The 16,249-nt window shown below is 42.6% G+C and overlaps 1 protein-coding gene across 1 annotated transcript in view; it reads right to left on the bottom strand.

Annotated features, from left to right (window-relative positions):
* Nucleotides 1-16,249, bottom strand: part of LOC140453663 (glycoprotein endo-alpha-1,2-mannosidase-like protein) — a 76,684-nt gene that overhangs the window by 27,915 nt on the left and 32,520 nt on the right. The gene's annotated exons all lie outside the window — the stretch shown is intronic.

Here is a 16,249-nt window from a genome sequence, read left to right as displayed (position 1 = left end):
CTTAACTGAATGCAACTAGTGACTAGTTATATTCTTTGGATAAACGTATTCTGTTGATTGAAACTTAATGAGGTGGCTGTGATCATATAACAGTGATTCAAGTGCCCTGTTACTCACGGATAGCATTTGAGGCATTGACGCTGTGGGCAGCATGGTGGCTCAGTGGTTAGCACTGCTGCTTCACAGCACCAGGGGCTTGGGTTCAATTCCACCCTTGGCCGACTGTCTGTGTGGAGTTGACACATTCTCCCCGTGTCTGCGTGGATTTCTTCCGGGTGCTCCAGTTTCCTCCCACAATTGAAAGATGTGCAGGTTAGGTGGGTTGGCCATGCTAAATTGCCCACAGTGTTCAGGGATGTGCAGTTTAGATGGATTAGCCATAAAAAATGCAGTTGCAGGGGAATGGGTCTGGATGGGATGCTCTTCAGAGAAGCAATGTGGACTCAATGGGCCGAACGGCCTGCTTCCATATTGTAGGGATTCTATGGCAGTTGTCCAGAACTCTTGGGTCACTCCCTTATGTCATGTCAGATCTACTACAAATGTCTTACCATTAGTCAGTTCTTTTTTGCTATATACGGGAGATGAGATGTGGGCATCACTGGCAAGTCTTGCATTTATGCCCTTGCCAAATTGAACTTGAACACAGGGTTTGTTAGGCCATTTCAGAGGGCAGTTAACAGACAACCACACTGCAGTAGGACTGGAATTATCAGATAAGGATGGCAGATTTCCTTCCCAAAAGGATCAGTGAAACAGATAGGTTTATGAAACAATTAATTATTCTTTCATGGACACCATTACTGAGACTATTACTGAGTGCTTTCAATTTCAGATTTGTTTTCAAATTTTCATTTACTTATTAATTAACTTTTAATTCTAGCAGCTGACATGGATGGATTGCAGCATATATTGCTAGAGCTTTAGACTGATCTGCTTCACTATTCCAGTCTCATCACCTTCCCATGGCTATAGGAAGACAGTCACCAAAACTAAGAATCTCCAAGTCAAGCTACTGTAGGTTTCATAGAAACATAGAAAATTGGTGCAGGAGTAGGCCCTGCGAGCCTGCACCACCATTCAATATGATCATGGCTCATCATGCAATTTCAATATCCCCTTCCTGCTTTCTCTCCATACCCCTCAAACCCGTTAACTACAAGGGTCACGTCCAGCTCCCCCTTGAATATACCTCATGAGCTAGTGCCATCAGCTTTCTGTGGGAGTGAATTTCACAGGTAATAACTCTAAGCAAAGGAATTCTTCCTCATCTCAGTCTTGAATGGCTTACCCCTTATTCTTAGACTCTGACCCCTAGTTATCGACTTCCCCAAGATTGGGAACATTCTTCCTACATCTAGCCTGTCCAGTCCCATCAGGATTTTGTACGTTTCATTGAGATCCCCCCTCATTCTTCTAAATTCCAGTGAGTACAAACCCAGTCTATCCAGTCTTTCTTCATATGTCAGTCTTGCCACCCTGGGAATCAATCTGACGAACCATCGCTGGATTCCCTCAAATAGCAAGAATGTCCTTCCTCGGACGAGGAGAACAAAACTGCATACAATGCTCACTGTGTGGCCTCACCAAGGCCTTTCATGTTTGACCAATATGGAATGTAGACACTTTTCCATCGGTGTAGACATGTTGGTAAAGCCAGGTCTTACCAACCTTCATCCATACAAGGGGTCCTGGAATTAGCTAAGAGTGGAGTATGAATGTTTATTTCCACCCAATATAAGAGAGAAAGGAACTTCGATTTACATGGTCTTCTTTACATTCTTAGCATATTCAAAAACACTTTACAGGTAATTAAATTCATTTGAAGTGCAATTACTGTTACATAGTAGAAACATAGAACAATTTTTCACATATCACTGTTGAAAGAGCTGCTTAATTTTTTTTGTGATGTTGATCAAACTTCAGCCAGGGAAAACACCCTTGATCTTCAAGATAATCTCATGGAACCTTTTATATCACCTGAGATGCTCGGAATCAAAGATGGCAGCTCTCTACTGTGCAGCACCCCCTTATGACTGCTCTGGGAATGTCTCTCACTCACATCACTAGATTGCAGCTTAATTTGCATATTCTGGGCCAGGAATCAACAATTTGTAGCTATGGAACAGCATCCAGTTTCGTGGGGATTAATGTGCAGCTCCTGAACCAACATACCTTTAAAACATTGATGACAATGAATTTTCAGAAAAAATTCACACCAGCAATGATACTGAATAGTAGGTCAGACTCTAGAGACTAAATGGCCTTCTTCTGTTCCTATTTTTGATGCTTTTATAGATGCTGACATACAGCAGTGATCCGAAAGCTTGTGATTTCAAATAAATCTGTTGGACTATAACCTGGTGTCATGTGACTTCTGACTTTGTCCACCCCAGTCTGACACCAACACCCCCACATCATATCCCTCCAACCTTTTTCTATTTGTGTACTTATCCAAATGTTTTTTAAACGTTGACATTGTGCACACATTCTAGCACTTCCTCAGGAAGTTAATTTTATATGTAAACCAATCACTGTGTAAAAAAAATTTGCCCCTCTTGACTTTTTAAAATCTCTCTCCTCTCACCTTAAAATGTGCACCCTGGTCTTGAAACTCCCCATCCTTGGAAAAGGACAACTACTTTTAACCCTATCTATACCTTCATGATTTTATAAGCTTTTATGAGGTCACCTCTCAAACACTTTCACCGAAGTCCCAGCCTATTCAGCTTTTCTTTGTAACTCAAATCTTCCATATCTAGCAACATCCTGGTAAATCTCTTCTGAACCCTCTCCAGTTTAGTGGTATCCTTCCTATAACTGGGCGACCAGAATGGGATACAGTTTTCCAGAAGGGGCCTCACCAATGTCTGGGTCAAATGCTTTACCAGGAAAAAATGGTGTCCTACACTATCTTCTGCCATCTTACCATGTGTGTCATATGAAATCAGGCTCATTAATCAACAAGTGAAAACAGATCTCAGTTTAAACCATATCTCTGTTGTGCTGTATTAACTCAACATTATTATAATGATGCAACTTTTGCCTAAACCTTTTCCCTGCCAATGATCTGTTACTACAACATTGACAAAATGAACAGTTTTATGAAGAGCTTAATCTCACTGAGGAGATTTAATTCAATTCCAAATACAACAGTTTGCTCTTAAAACTCTGCTCACATTTTGACAGCTACTACAAATTCTACCACAGCACACAAGGCAAGCCACCACATTCTTCAAAAAAAAGTCAATTTGCTCAATGTAAACAGAACATTCTAACTTCACGAGAAGCTGTTAATTCTGTCTGTGGGCCAATCTCTACATGTAGACCAAGTTTTTAAACAAAATCCATTCATTAGTTTTTGCAGAAAAAACGGATTAACATACGAGAGCAAAAATATAGCCCCAGTGGCAGAAATAATAAAACATCCCACTCACTCTGACCTTGACAACTCTGTTTGAAAAGGGCAGGATCTTTCGCAAAGTCTCTTCCCTTCATTTTCCTCTTCTCTTTGAGAAATGAACACATTAAAACCTACAAATTACTGAAAAGGATAGACAGGGCAGATGTAGGGAAGATGTTTCCTCCAGCTATGGAGTCTAGTACCAACCAGGGGGCTCAGTAGTTTTGACAGGCCCTGGTCCTTGGAAGTTTTGATAGGCCTCCGGTTTTCAACATTTTTTAAAGGCCCCCCCAGTTTTCAACAGTTTTGGCAGGGCCCAGTCCTCGACAGTTTCAACAGGCCCCCGATGTTTGACAGTTTCAACAAGCTCCTAATTTTTGACAGTTTCAACAGGCCCCTGATTTTTGATAGCTTCAGCAGGCCCCAGATTTTTGACAGTTTTAACAAGCTGCCTGGTCATTGGCAGTTGGTCAGGCCCAGGTCTTCAGCTGGCTCATGAAACCAAGAGGCCATGGAATGAGCACAAAATGATATTTGTCTTAACTTTGTCTCATTTTAAATATATAATTTATGCAATTAAATGGCACCTGTTTTGTGGTGACTTATAGACATTTCACAAATACAAGTCACAATAAATTTATATCTATCTATCTAAAAGCTCACCCAAAATGGTGCATTTTGAATGGTCACCATGTTGATTTGTATTAATGGACAAGTAGCCCACAATTTGCACAATTAGGGGTGGCACGGTGGCTCAGTGAAGGATAGCACGGTGGCTCAGTGTGGGGCAGCACAGTGGTTCAGTGGAGGGCAGCATGATGCTCAGTGTCGGGGTGGCACGGTGGCTCAGTGGCTAGCACTGCTGTCTCACAGCGCCAGGGCCCCGGGTTCAATTCCAGCTTCAGGCGACTGTCTGTGTGGACTTTGCACAATCTCCCTGTGTCTGCATGGGTTCCTTCTGGGTGCTCTGGTTTCCTCCCACTATCACATAGATGTGCAGGTTAGGTGAATTGGCCATGCTAAATTACTCATAGTGTTCAGGGATGTGTAGGTTAGGTGCATTAGTCAGGGGTAAATGTAGAGTACAGAGGAATCTTGAATATCTGAAGGACATGGGCGGGAAGTATTTCATTCGGTTAATCGAATGCCAGCTAACATAGTTTGGCCAAACATCAGGACCTTGCGATCTTGCCGGATAATTGAGGTTCCTCTGTATTATCGGAGGGTTAGTGTGGACTTGTGCCACACTGTAGGGATTCTATGATTCTAAGTATGGCTACAGGGCAAGTGTTGGAAAGTGAAATTAGTGTGGATAGTTTGGCGCAGAACTGATGGCTGAAGGATCTTTTCCGTGCTGTATGACTCTAAGTGGGTACTGGTGAGTCAATTGTAACGTCCATTCTATTGGTGATCTTGATGCTGTGCAGGCCAGCTTTAATCAAGGAAAGAGTGGCTCTGGTGTTGAGGCTGCGCTGATGAGCAAGTGGCTGGTGAATTACTGATGTAGCAGAATTGCTTTGGATCTTGTTCAGAGAGTGCTTTGGAAATCACTGCAAAGAAGGGAAGAATTGAAGAAGAAAATTGAGAATTTGAAGATGGCACTTTCATCCCAAAGCCAACATGGGAATAATTGTGTGTGGGATGGAAAGAGAGTCAAGTGGCCATTAACTGGTTAGCAAGTGGAATGTCTGATGTAAGTAAGTAAATTATTTTATAATCACTTATAAAATCACAGAAGTCAGGAATGATGCCCATGACATTCCTTTTTAAGTTATCATAGATACCCCTATAGTGCAGAAAGAGGCCATTAGGCTCATTGAGTCTGTACTGACCTTCCAAAGAGCATCCCACCGAGACCAGCCCCCATCATATCCCCATCACCCTGTATCGCTCACATCCAGTCCGCCTTCCCTGCACATCTTTGGACTGTGCAGAAAACTGAAGCACCCGGAGGAAATCCACACAAACACAGGGAGAATGTGCAAACTCCACACAATCATCCAAGGCTGGAATCGAGCCCAGGCCCCTGGTGCTATAAGGCAAGCCACTGAGCCACTCTGCTGCCTCTACTGGCCCTCCAACCTTCGCTGGAGTGTTATGGGGAGTGAGGGGTTGAGGTGGGGGCAAGGAATTCTACCCAAGATTACAAAACTGTCAGAGGCTTTTGTAGAATATGATTCAGTGCAACACACAATTAAAAACTAAAATGAATCAATTTTGCTAGTGCAATCTTATTGGGTTTTGCTTTCTTGTTGTTGACTTTATAGCAATGTGAGAGAGAGTGCGTGATCGGAACAGGGTTTAGTTCTAACATTAACATTGCTGGCACAGCTTTCAAATTAGGACCTTAATGCGGCTGGGAGCCTCACTGCAGTTTATGGGCCGAAATAAGTTAATCATTGATGTGAAATATGGGCTTCACCTCCAATTAGCTCTCATTCAGATCTCCTTAGCAAGCTTGCAAGGACTTATTTCAATGTAAAACAGATTTTCTGAATACACTTATCTAGAATACTCATGAAGTATGATGTGCTAAGATTTATTTTGCAAACTATCACTTTAGATTGACAAATAATAGGACAGATGAAACACACTTCTAAGGTTTTCTCAACACTTAATCTGGCCAGTTCAGGAGTGATGAGGCACTTAAATTGATTACTTCACATGAACAATTAACATATTCATTTGCATAACTTTGCAGATTGTTGCTATGGATCAGTAAGGATTCATGTGGGGGAGCATGAACAACTCCCATTCTACTGACCTCCGTTGAATCTCATTAACACCAAGCCCTTTCTAATTATTTGCTTGATATAGAATTTTTCACTATGGAACTATATCTTTCCTACAGTTCAGAATTTTCAGGATAGTCCTTTCCATTTAATCTAAAGTTATAGAATTGCTGCCTTCAAGACCGATCTTGGGCAGCCTTAACTATATCTTGACCCCACCAATCCATGCTTAGGGTCATAGAGATGCACAGCACGGAAACAGACACTTTGGTCCAACTCATCCATGCTGACCAGATATCCTGAATTAATCTAGATCCATTTTCCAGCACTTAGCCTCCCACCCCCCCCCCCCCATTGACTCATAGAGTCATACAGCATGGAAGCAGACCCTTCAGTCCAACCAGTCCATGCTAAACATAATCCAGAACTAACCTAGTTCCACCTGCCTGCTCCTGGCCCACATCCCTCCATACCTTTCTGTTCATGTACTTATCCAATTTTTTAAAAACGCTGTCATTGTACCCACATCCACCACTTCCCTCAGAGGTCCATCCCATATCTGAACCACCCTCTTTGTAAAACGTTTGCCCCATGTCTTTTTTCAAATCTCTCTCTTGCCTTAATCTTGAAATCACCCATTCTAGGGAAAAGACAACTACCATTACTTCTATCTATACCTCTCATGATTTTAAAAACTACTATAATGTCACCTAACAATTGTTGAGGATGTGTCTAGTGACAACAGAGTTGACAACAGTGATTGTACCTTTGACCCTGACCCCTAATCACTAACCTTAACCACTATCTCCTAACTATAGTGATAAAACCTTACCAAAAATCTTGATACCATGACCTTAAACACTAACCCCAACTCTTAGCTTTAACCTTAAACAGTATGGTGCCAATGGCATCACCCATGATCAGCTACAGTGTTAGTAGTCCATGTCCCCAGAGCATCCCTGAAGACGCCAAGCACACCCACTGATTCATGGGAGTCCCTGGCAAGTGATCGGCCAGAATGGAGAAGGTTCATTTGGGAAAACACTAAGTTCATGGAAAGACTCGGTCAGGATTATGCAGAGAAGAAGTCAAAGTATCGACAGAAGTGCATAAATTGCTGAGCAACCCGTCACTGTAACCTCTATCACCTGGAACAGACTGTAGATTGTGCCTGTGATTATCAGCCATCACTGAACCTATTGGATCGGACTGGAAACAAGTCACTGTCAATCCTGAGGAACTGCGTATGGAGAAGATGTTACAGAGCTGTCTAAAAGGTTTCTCAATCTGATTGGCCATCCCATTTCTAGTAACAGACTTTAAAGAGACTGAGACAAATTGCCTTTGACACTGGAAACCTGTCAGCCAACAATGTTCCTGATCGAATGGAACACTCACAATACCAGTACACTTTCACATACAGCAACTGATCAGTACTGTTGCCTGTCAATCTTTAATTTGATCATTTGAAGTCCAGGTTGTTTCTCCTTTCCCATCTGTCTGCGCTGTTTTAGGATGTAGACATAGGACTCGACATTCTGACTTGCAGACTGCAATCACTGAAGATAGGCAACAACACCTCCTCCATGACAATCATCAACACTGGCATCTGCAAGGCTGGGTCTTCAGCCCCCTACTGTACTCCCTGTACACTTGTGGTCAAATTTTGTCAGAACTCCAACTACAAGTTCACCCTCTATACCACTGTCATAAGCCGGGTATCAAACAATAGTGAGGCAGAATACAGGAAAGAGATAGAGTGCTTGGTGACATGGTGCAAAGATAACAATCTCTCCTCAAGGTAGCAAACTAAAGAGCTCATCCAGCTTTGACAAAGGGTCAGTTAGACTCGAAATGTCAGCTCTTTTCTCTCCTTACAGATGCTGCCAGACCTGCTGAGATTTTCCAGCATTTTCTCTTTTAGTTTCAGATTCCAGCATCCGCAGTAATTTGCTTTTATTAAAGAGCTGATCATTGACTTCAGAAAGCAAAGTGGATGACACCCCCTCCCCCATCTACATCAATGGAGCTGAGGTGGAGACGGTCAAGAGTGTCAAATTCCTAGGAGTGACAATCACTAACAATCTGGCCTGGACTATGCATGTTGATGCGATGGTCAAGAAGGCAAAACAACGCCTCTTCTTCCTCAGGTGGCTAAGGAAATTCAGCATGTTTATAAGGACTTTTACAAATGCACCGTAGAAAGCATTCTATCTGGATACACCATGGCAATTGCTCTGCCAGGACCATAGGAAACTACAGAAAGTTGTGAACACTGCCCAGTCCATCATGCAAGCCAATCTTCCATCCATTGACTCTATCTACACTTCTTGTTACCAGGCAGCCAACATCATCAAAGACACCTCCCACCCTCGTTATAATCTCTTCCAACTTCTTCCATCCGGCAGAAGATACAAAACCTTAAACACACGTACCAACAGGTTCAAGATCAGCTTCTTTCCCACTGTTATTAGAGTTCTAAACGGATCGCTCAAATTTCAAATTGATAGTTGATCTTGCTTTTTGTGCACCTTCTTTGCAGCTATAACTTTGTATCCCTCGCTCTCTTCAATCACCCTACGATCTTTGTGTCTTTGCATCTGCTGTACTGCACACAAAACAAAACTTGGCACTGTACTTAGATACATGTAACAATAGAACATCAAAACAAATCGAATCAAATAATTTCCGCCCACTTGTCACTAGCTGTGTTCTGGAGGAGCCCCTTTCTTCAGTTACATTTTAACTGCTGCTTCTTTTTTACATCGAGGTAACATTTACAAAATTATAAATGTAATCTGGCAAAGAAATGCTTCTCAAATGTGTTTGGCAACAGCCAGCAGATGTAATTAATTATTTCACATCATACAATGTTATTTAATAATAATGATAATGGGATATTTTTATATTAATAAAGCAAAATATTTCAAACTGTTTCACAACAGTGCACAGGAAAGAGTCTAAGACTGAGCCAAAGGGGGTGACATGAGAACAGCTGACCAAACCTTTGGTCAAAGAGGCTTGTTTAAGCAACATTTTCAAAAAGGGGAATGAGTTGGAGGGGCAGGAGAGTTGAGTAAGGGACTTTCAGTCCTTGGGGCCGACACAATGGAAGGTATAGCTGTCAATGGTAGGGTGATGTAACCTGAGGGAGCAGAAGAGATCAGAATTGGAGGAATGGAAAGCAAACAAGCACAGAACTTAAACAATTAATGGTAGGGCTTGGGGTAGTGTAGAGAGACCTCAGGGTTCAGGTACATAATTCTTTGAAACTTGTGTCACAGATATAGACAGGGTGTTTAAGAAGGGATTTAGCACGCTTGCCTTCATTGCTCTGCCCGTTGAGCGTAAGAGTTAGGATGTCATGTTGAGGTGGTAAAGGACGTTAGTTAGGCCTTTTCTGAAGTACTGTGTGCAGTTCTGGTTGCCCTGTTATAGAAAGAATATTATTAAACTGGAGAGGGTTCAGAAAAGATTTACCAAGATATTGCCTGGAATGGAGTCATAGAGTCATAGAAATGTACAGCTCGGAAACAAACCCTTTGGTCCAACTCGTCCTTACAGATCAGAGATCCTAAATTAATCTACTCCCATTTGCCAGCACTTGGCCATATCCCTCTAAATTCTTCCTATGTTTTTTAAATGTTGTAATTGTACTAATGTTCACCACTTCCTCTGGCAGCTCGTTCCATACCCGCACCACCTTCTGCGTGAAAAAGTTGTCCCTTAAGTCCCTTTTATATCTTTCCCCTCTTACCCAAAAACTATGCTCTCTAGTTCTAGATTCCCCCATTCCAGGGAAAAGACTTTGTCTATTTGTTCTTTCTAAGCCTCTCATGATTTTATAAACCTTCATATGGTGACCTCTCAGCCTCCAACATTCCAGAGAAAACAGCCCCAACCTATTCAGCTTCTCCCGACAGTTCAAACCCTCCAACCCTGGTAACATCTTTGTAAATCTTTTCTGAACCCTTTCAGGTTTCACAACATCCTTCCGACAGGAAGGAGACTGGAATTGCACACAATATTCCAACAGTGGCCTAACCAATGTCCTTTAAAGCTGCAACATGACCTCTCAGCTCCTGTACTCAGTACTCTGACCAATAAAGGAAAACATACCAAACGCCTTCTTCACTATCCTATCTACCTGAGTCTCCACTTTCAAGGAAATTTGAACCTGCAGTCCAAGGTCTCTTTCTTCAGCAACACTCCTTAGGACCTTACCATTAAGTGTATAAGTCCTGCTAAGATTTACTTTCCCAAAATGCAGCACCTCGCATTTATCTAAACTAAACTCTATCTGCTAATCCTCGGCCCATTAGCCCATCTGGTCAAGATCCTGTTGTATATTGAGGAAACCTTCTTCACTGTCCACTACACCTCCAATTTTGGTGTCATCTGTAAACTTACTAACTGTACCTCTTATGTTCACATCCATATCATTTATATAAATGATGAAAAGTAGTGGACCCAGCACCGATTCTCGAGGCACCCCACTGGTCACAGGCCTCCAGTCTATAAAGAAACTCTCCATTACCACTCTCTGTCTTTTACCTTTGAGCCAGTTTTGTACTCAAATAGCTAGTACTTCCTGTATTCCATGTGATCAAACCTTGCTAACCAGTCTACCATGAGGAACCTTGTTGAAAGCCTTACTAAAGTCCATATAGACCACGTTCACCGCTCTACCCTCATTGATCCTCTTTGTTACTTCTTCAAAAAACTCCAAGTTTGTGAGACATAATTTCCCATGCACAAAGCCATGCTGACTATCCCTAATGAGTTGTTGCCTTTCCAAATACGTGTAACTCCAGTCCCTCAGGATTCTCTCCAACAACTTGCCCATCGCCAGTGTCAGGCTCATCAGTCTATCGCTCCCTGACTTTTCCTTCCCACCTTTCTTAAATAATGGCACCACGTCAGCCAACCTTCAGTCTTCCGACACCTTACCTGTGACTATCCATGATCCAAATATCTCAGCAAGGGGCCTAGCAATCACTTCCCGAGCTTCACACAGAGTTCTAGGATACACCTGATCAGGTCCGGGGACTTATCCACCTTTATGCATTTTCAGACATCCAGCACCTCCTCCCCTGTAACATGGACATTTTTCAAGACATCACGATCGATTCCCCACATTCTATCTTTCATGTTCTTCTCCACAGTAAACATTGATTCAAAGTAGTTTTGTATCTCCCCCACCTCCTGCAGTTCAACATAGAGGCTGCCTTGCTGATCTTTGAGGGGTCCTATTCTCTCCCTAGTTACCCTCTTGTCCTTAATGTATTGATTAAATCCCTTTGGATTCTCCTTAACCCTATTTGCCAAAGCAATCTCATGTCCCCTTTTTGCCCCTTCTGACTTCCCCTCAAGTATATTCCTACTGCCTTTATACTTTTTTAAGGATTCACTTGATTTCTGCTTCCTTCTTTTTCTCTAGTCATTCAGCATTCCCTGCACCTACCAGCCTTGCCTTTCACCCTAACAGGAAAATATTGTCTCTGGACCTTCGTTATCTCCGTTTTGAAGGCTTCTCATTTTCCAGCCATCTCTTTACCCGCGAACATCTGCACCTAATCAACTTTCTCGGTTCCACCAAATAGCTTCCCTGGATGTATTCCCTGGAATATCCACTCTAAACACAGCAGTAATGCTATCCCTTATGAAAAACATCACTCCCCCCCCACTCCCCCCAACCCTTGCTCCCCTTTCAATCCTTCCTGTAGCATTTGTATCCTGGAAGATTAAGCTGCCAGTCTCATCCATCCCCGAGCCATGTTTCTGTAATTGCTATGTCTGTGTGGATTTCCTCTGGGTGCTCTGATTTCTTCCCACAATCCAAAGATGTGCAGGTTAGATGAATTGGCCATGCTAAACTGCTCAGGGATGTGTAGGTTAGGTGCATCAGTCAGAGATAAATGTAGAGTAATAGGGTATGGGAATGGCTCTGGGTGGGATACTCTTTGGATGGTTGGTTGGATATTTTGAACCTAATGGCCTGCTTTGAGAGTGTGGTGCTGGAAAAGCACAGCAGGTCAGGCAGCATCTGAGGAGCATAAGAATCGACGTTTTGGGCATAAGCCCTTCATCAGGAAGGCTTATGCCCGAACTGTCGACTCTCCTGCTCCTCAGATGCAGCCTGACCAGCTGTGCTTTTCCAGCACCACCATCTCGATTTTGATCTCCAACATCTGCAGTCCTCACGTTCTCCTAATGGCCCTATACTGTAGGGATTCTATCATCTATTCTCCCAGTCCCATGTTCCTAACCATGCCCTGAGTTCATCTGCCTTCCTTGTTAGGCCTCTAGCATTGAAATAAATGCAGTTTAATTTACCTCGTTCTCTGCCTTGTTCCTACCTGCCCTGATTGTTTGATTCACTCCTTTTCCAAATGTACTAGTCTCAGACCGATCTCCTTCCTCATATCTCCCTATCTCACTAGTTTAAACTTACTAGTTTAAATCCTCCAAAGCAGCTCTAGCAGATCTCCCTGCCAGTATATTAGTTCCCTTTCAATTTAGGTGCAATCCATCTTTCTTGTACAGGTCACTTTTACCCCAGAAGAGACTCCAATGATCCAATTATGTGAACCCTTCACCCGTTCACCAGCTCCTCAGCCACATATTCATCTGCTCTATCCTTCTATTTGTACCTTCACTGGCACGAAGCATCAGGAGTAATCCAGACATTACTACCCTTGAGGACCTCCTTTTTAATGTCCTGCCTAACTTCCTATATTCTCCCTTCAGAATCTCAACCTTTTCCCTTCCTCTGTTGTTAGTTCCAATGTATACAATGGCCTTCTGCTGGTCCCTCTCCTCCTTGAGAACATTCTACACCCTCTCCGAGACATCCTTGATCCTGGCACCAGGAAGGCAACACACCATTCTGATTTCTCACTGTCAGCCACAGAAAAGTCTGTCTGTGCCTCTGACGAGAGAGTCCCCTATTTTGAGATATAAAAATAGACTGGAAAGACTGGGACTTTTTTCACCAGAACATAGGTTATTGAGGGATGACCTTTTTTGAGGTTTATAAAATCATGAGAGGCATAGATAAGGTGAATGACAGGGGTGTTTTTCCCACGGTCAGTGAGTTCAAAGCTAGGCGGCATCTTTTTACAGTGAGAGGAGAATGATTAAAAAAGGACTTGGGGGCAACGTTCTTACACACAGAGTGGTTTGTGTGTGGGATCAATTGCTAGAGGAAGTGGTGGCTGAAGGTATAGTTATAATGTTTAATAGACATTTGGATAAATTCATGAATGGGACAGGTTTGGAGGGATATGGACCAAGCGCAGACAGGTGGGACAAGTCGCTTGAGAACATGGTCGGCGTGGACTGGTTGGACTGAAGGGTCTGTTTCTGGGCTGTATGACTATGATTCTTGGAGGTTCCTAGCAGGAGGTTTTGGAAGAGGGAGAGGTTGAAGCCAATGAAGGATGTTGAACCCAAGTCCAAGAATTTGTAAATCCAACCGATAAGAACCAAGTTGTGGCTTTTTCAGTCACTCACCTCATTGTCGAGTGAGGGATTGAGCAGCATACTTCAGCCAGTAAGATTTACCTGTTCTTGCCACATTAGGAGAAACAGACCCAGAGTTCGTGTCATGCCACCACAATTTTGACTGAAATAACAAGTGCTAGTTTAGGCCAGCCAAACAGATCCACACTTTGGTTACTAGCCTCTAGCTGGCTCCTGCCTCAAGTCTACATTGTGTGAGTATTGTTAAAAATCGCACAACACCAGGTTATAGTCCAACAGGTCTATTTGGAAGCACCACAACCACCTGATGAAGGAGCAGCGCTCCGAAAGCTCGTGCTAGTCGAAGATGCAACATATTTATGTGCAATGGTTTTACTACCCTCATAAGTGAATTATTAATATATGTCAGAAACAAAAGCATCACTACTGTAGTACACATTTGCAACATTTTAATGTGTTATAAAATCATCGCAATAATCTTCTTTTGAGAAGCTAACACTTGTCTCATATCTCGATTAATCAAACACAATTACCAGTTACACAAACCTTGCTTGTAAGCCTTACATGGTTATTGCCTGTGCTTATTATAACTTGTGTTGTGTACGTGGGAGATAGTCTGATTATGGGATGGCATGTGATTTGTGCAGGCGATGAATATGAACTGTTCCACACCTGACCTCCAAAGAGAAGATTGCAGGGTTATTTCATTGTGAGATTTAATTATAAGGTGATCTCAATAAAAGGAGATTTAATTATGAGATGGTCTAAATGGGAGGTATTTAATTATTGGGTGATCTGAATGTAAAGAGAATTTGAAAGCGAGGTGATCCAAATCTTGGGGTTCTGTCTGAAAACAAACATAAAATATATTGAGGAACAGTGGGGAAAAAGCTGATCATAACAACTAGAGTAGACAGGCAGGAGGCTGGAAGAACACTGCAAGCGAGGCAGCATCAGGAGGTGCAGATGTCGACGTTTCGGGTGTAACTAGAAGCAGGAGGAGGCAATTCAGCCCCTTTGAATCTGCTGCTCCATTTAATGACTGATCTCAATTTCACTTTCCTGCCCACTCCCCATAACCCTTCAACCCATTACTAAATAAAAATCTGTCATGGGGTACACCTCCACCCTCTCTACCTTCGAGTCAGTTCTGTCAATCCCTTTAGGATTTTACATGCCCCAATTCAATCTCCTTCCAGTTTCCTAAACTCTTGTGAGAATAGGCCAAAATTGTACAGTCTCTCTCGCAAGAAAAGCCTGTCATCTCTGGAATTAATCTCCTGAATCTACATCTTAGAAGCAATTAAATATCTTCTATTAAACCAAAATAACTGCTGATGTTGGAAATCAGAAACTAAAACAGCAATTGTTGGAAAGGTTCAGCAGGTCTGGCAATACCTGCGAGGCGAATTCAGAGTTAAAGTTTAGGGCCCAATGGTAGCTAGGAAAAGGTTGATTTTTATGCAGATGATAGGTTGGTGGGAGGGGTAAGGAGCAAACGATAGGCGGAGATAGAGCCCAAAAAGAGAGAGGAACAGTTGGACAGACAAAGGAATAGGTAACTATCTTGCTAGGAGGCTGATTATGATGGGGACTATTAGTGGCTAATAATGTGTAACAGCAGACCATGTGATGACAAGGGCTGGTGTGTGGGGTTTAGGGTTTGGGGTTGGGGTAAAGACATGGAAGAAGCTCAAGCCCTACAGTTGTTGAATTTGACATTGAGTCCAGAAGGCTGTAGAGTTCCGAATTGATAAATGAGGTGCTGTTCTTCCAGTTTGTGCTAAGCCTTTCTGGAGCTCTGCAGCAAGCCTGAGACAGAGGTGTTAGCTGAAATGTGTTCCTTAGATTATTTCTTGCTGTAACATTTACTGTACAATTTGTCTTTAATTCTTCCACCCTTTTGGCTTCATTCATCTCAAGGTAAGGACAACTAATGACAATGTATAGAAGCACTTGAGGTAAAATTGATGAATTTTCTATATCTCTGCTGCCTTTGTAAGTTTTAGAATACTCTTAGACAAAGATGGGAGTCGTCCTAAGGGAAGAGTGCTAAATTGGGCCAAGGCCAATTATATGAAAATTAGGCAGGAGCTGAGAAATGTGGATTGGACACAGCTATTTGAAGGGAAGTGGGAGAATTTCAAAGTTAGGTTGAAGATAGTGCAGGATAGGCATGTCCTGTTGAAGGCAAAGAGTAGGAAAGGCAAGATTCGTGTTCCATGGATGACAGGAGAAATCGTACGACTAACCAAGAGGAAAAGGGAAGCATACATCTGGTCCAGGCAGCTAAGAACAGAATGGGCCATGGAGGAATATAAGGAGAGTAGGACCAGTTTTAAATGAGGAATCAAGCAGGCTAAGAGAGTCATGAAAGAAGATTAGGTTTGTTTTCATTAGAAAAAAGAAGATTAAGGGGGAACCTGATTGAGGTCTACAAAATCATGAAGGGTATAGACAGGGTAGATAGAGTTAAGCTTTTTCCCAAGGTCAAGGAATCAATAACGAGAGGGTCACGCTTTCAAGGTGAGAGGTGAAAAGTTTAAGGGAGATACACACAGCAAGTGCTGGAACGTGTTGCCAGTAGAGGTGATAGAGGCAGACACAGTACATTCATTTAAGATGCATC

The sequence above is a fragment of the Chiloscyllium punctatum genome, chromosome 27, assembly GCF_047496795.1.
Source record: "Chiloscyllium punctatum isolate Juve2018m chromosome 27, sChiPun1.3, whole genome shotgun sequence".
Classification (NCBI taxonomy): Eukaryota; Metazoa; Chordata; class Chondrichthyes; order Orectolobiformes; family Hemiscylliidae; genus Chiloscyllium; species Chiloscyllium punctatum.
The sequence above is the reverse complement of the archived record's forward strand: the minus strand, read 5'-3'. Positions and strand labels throughout refer to the sequence as shown.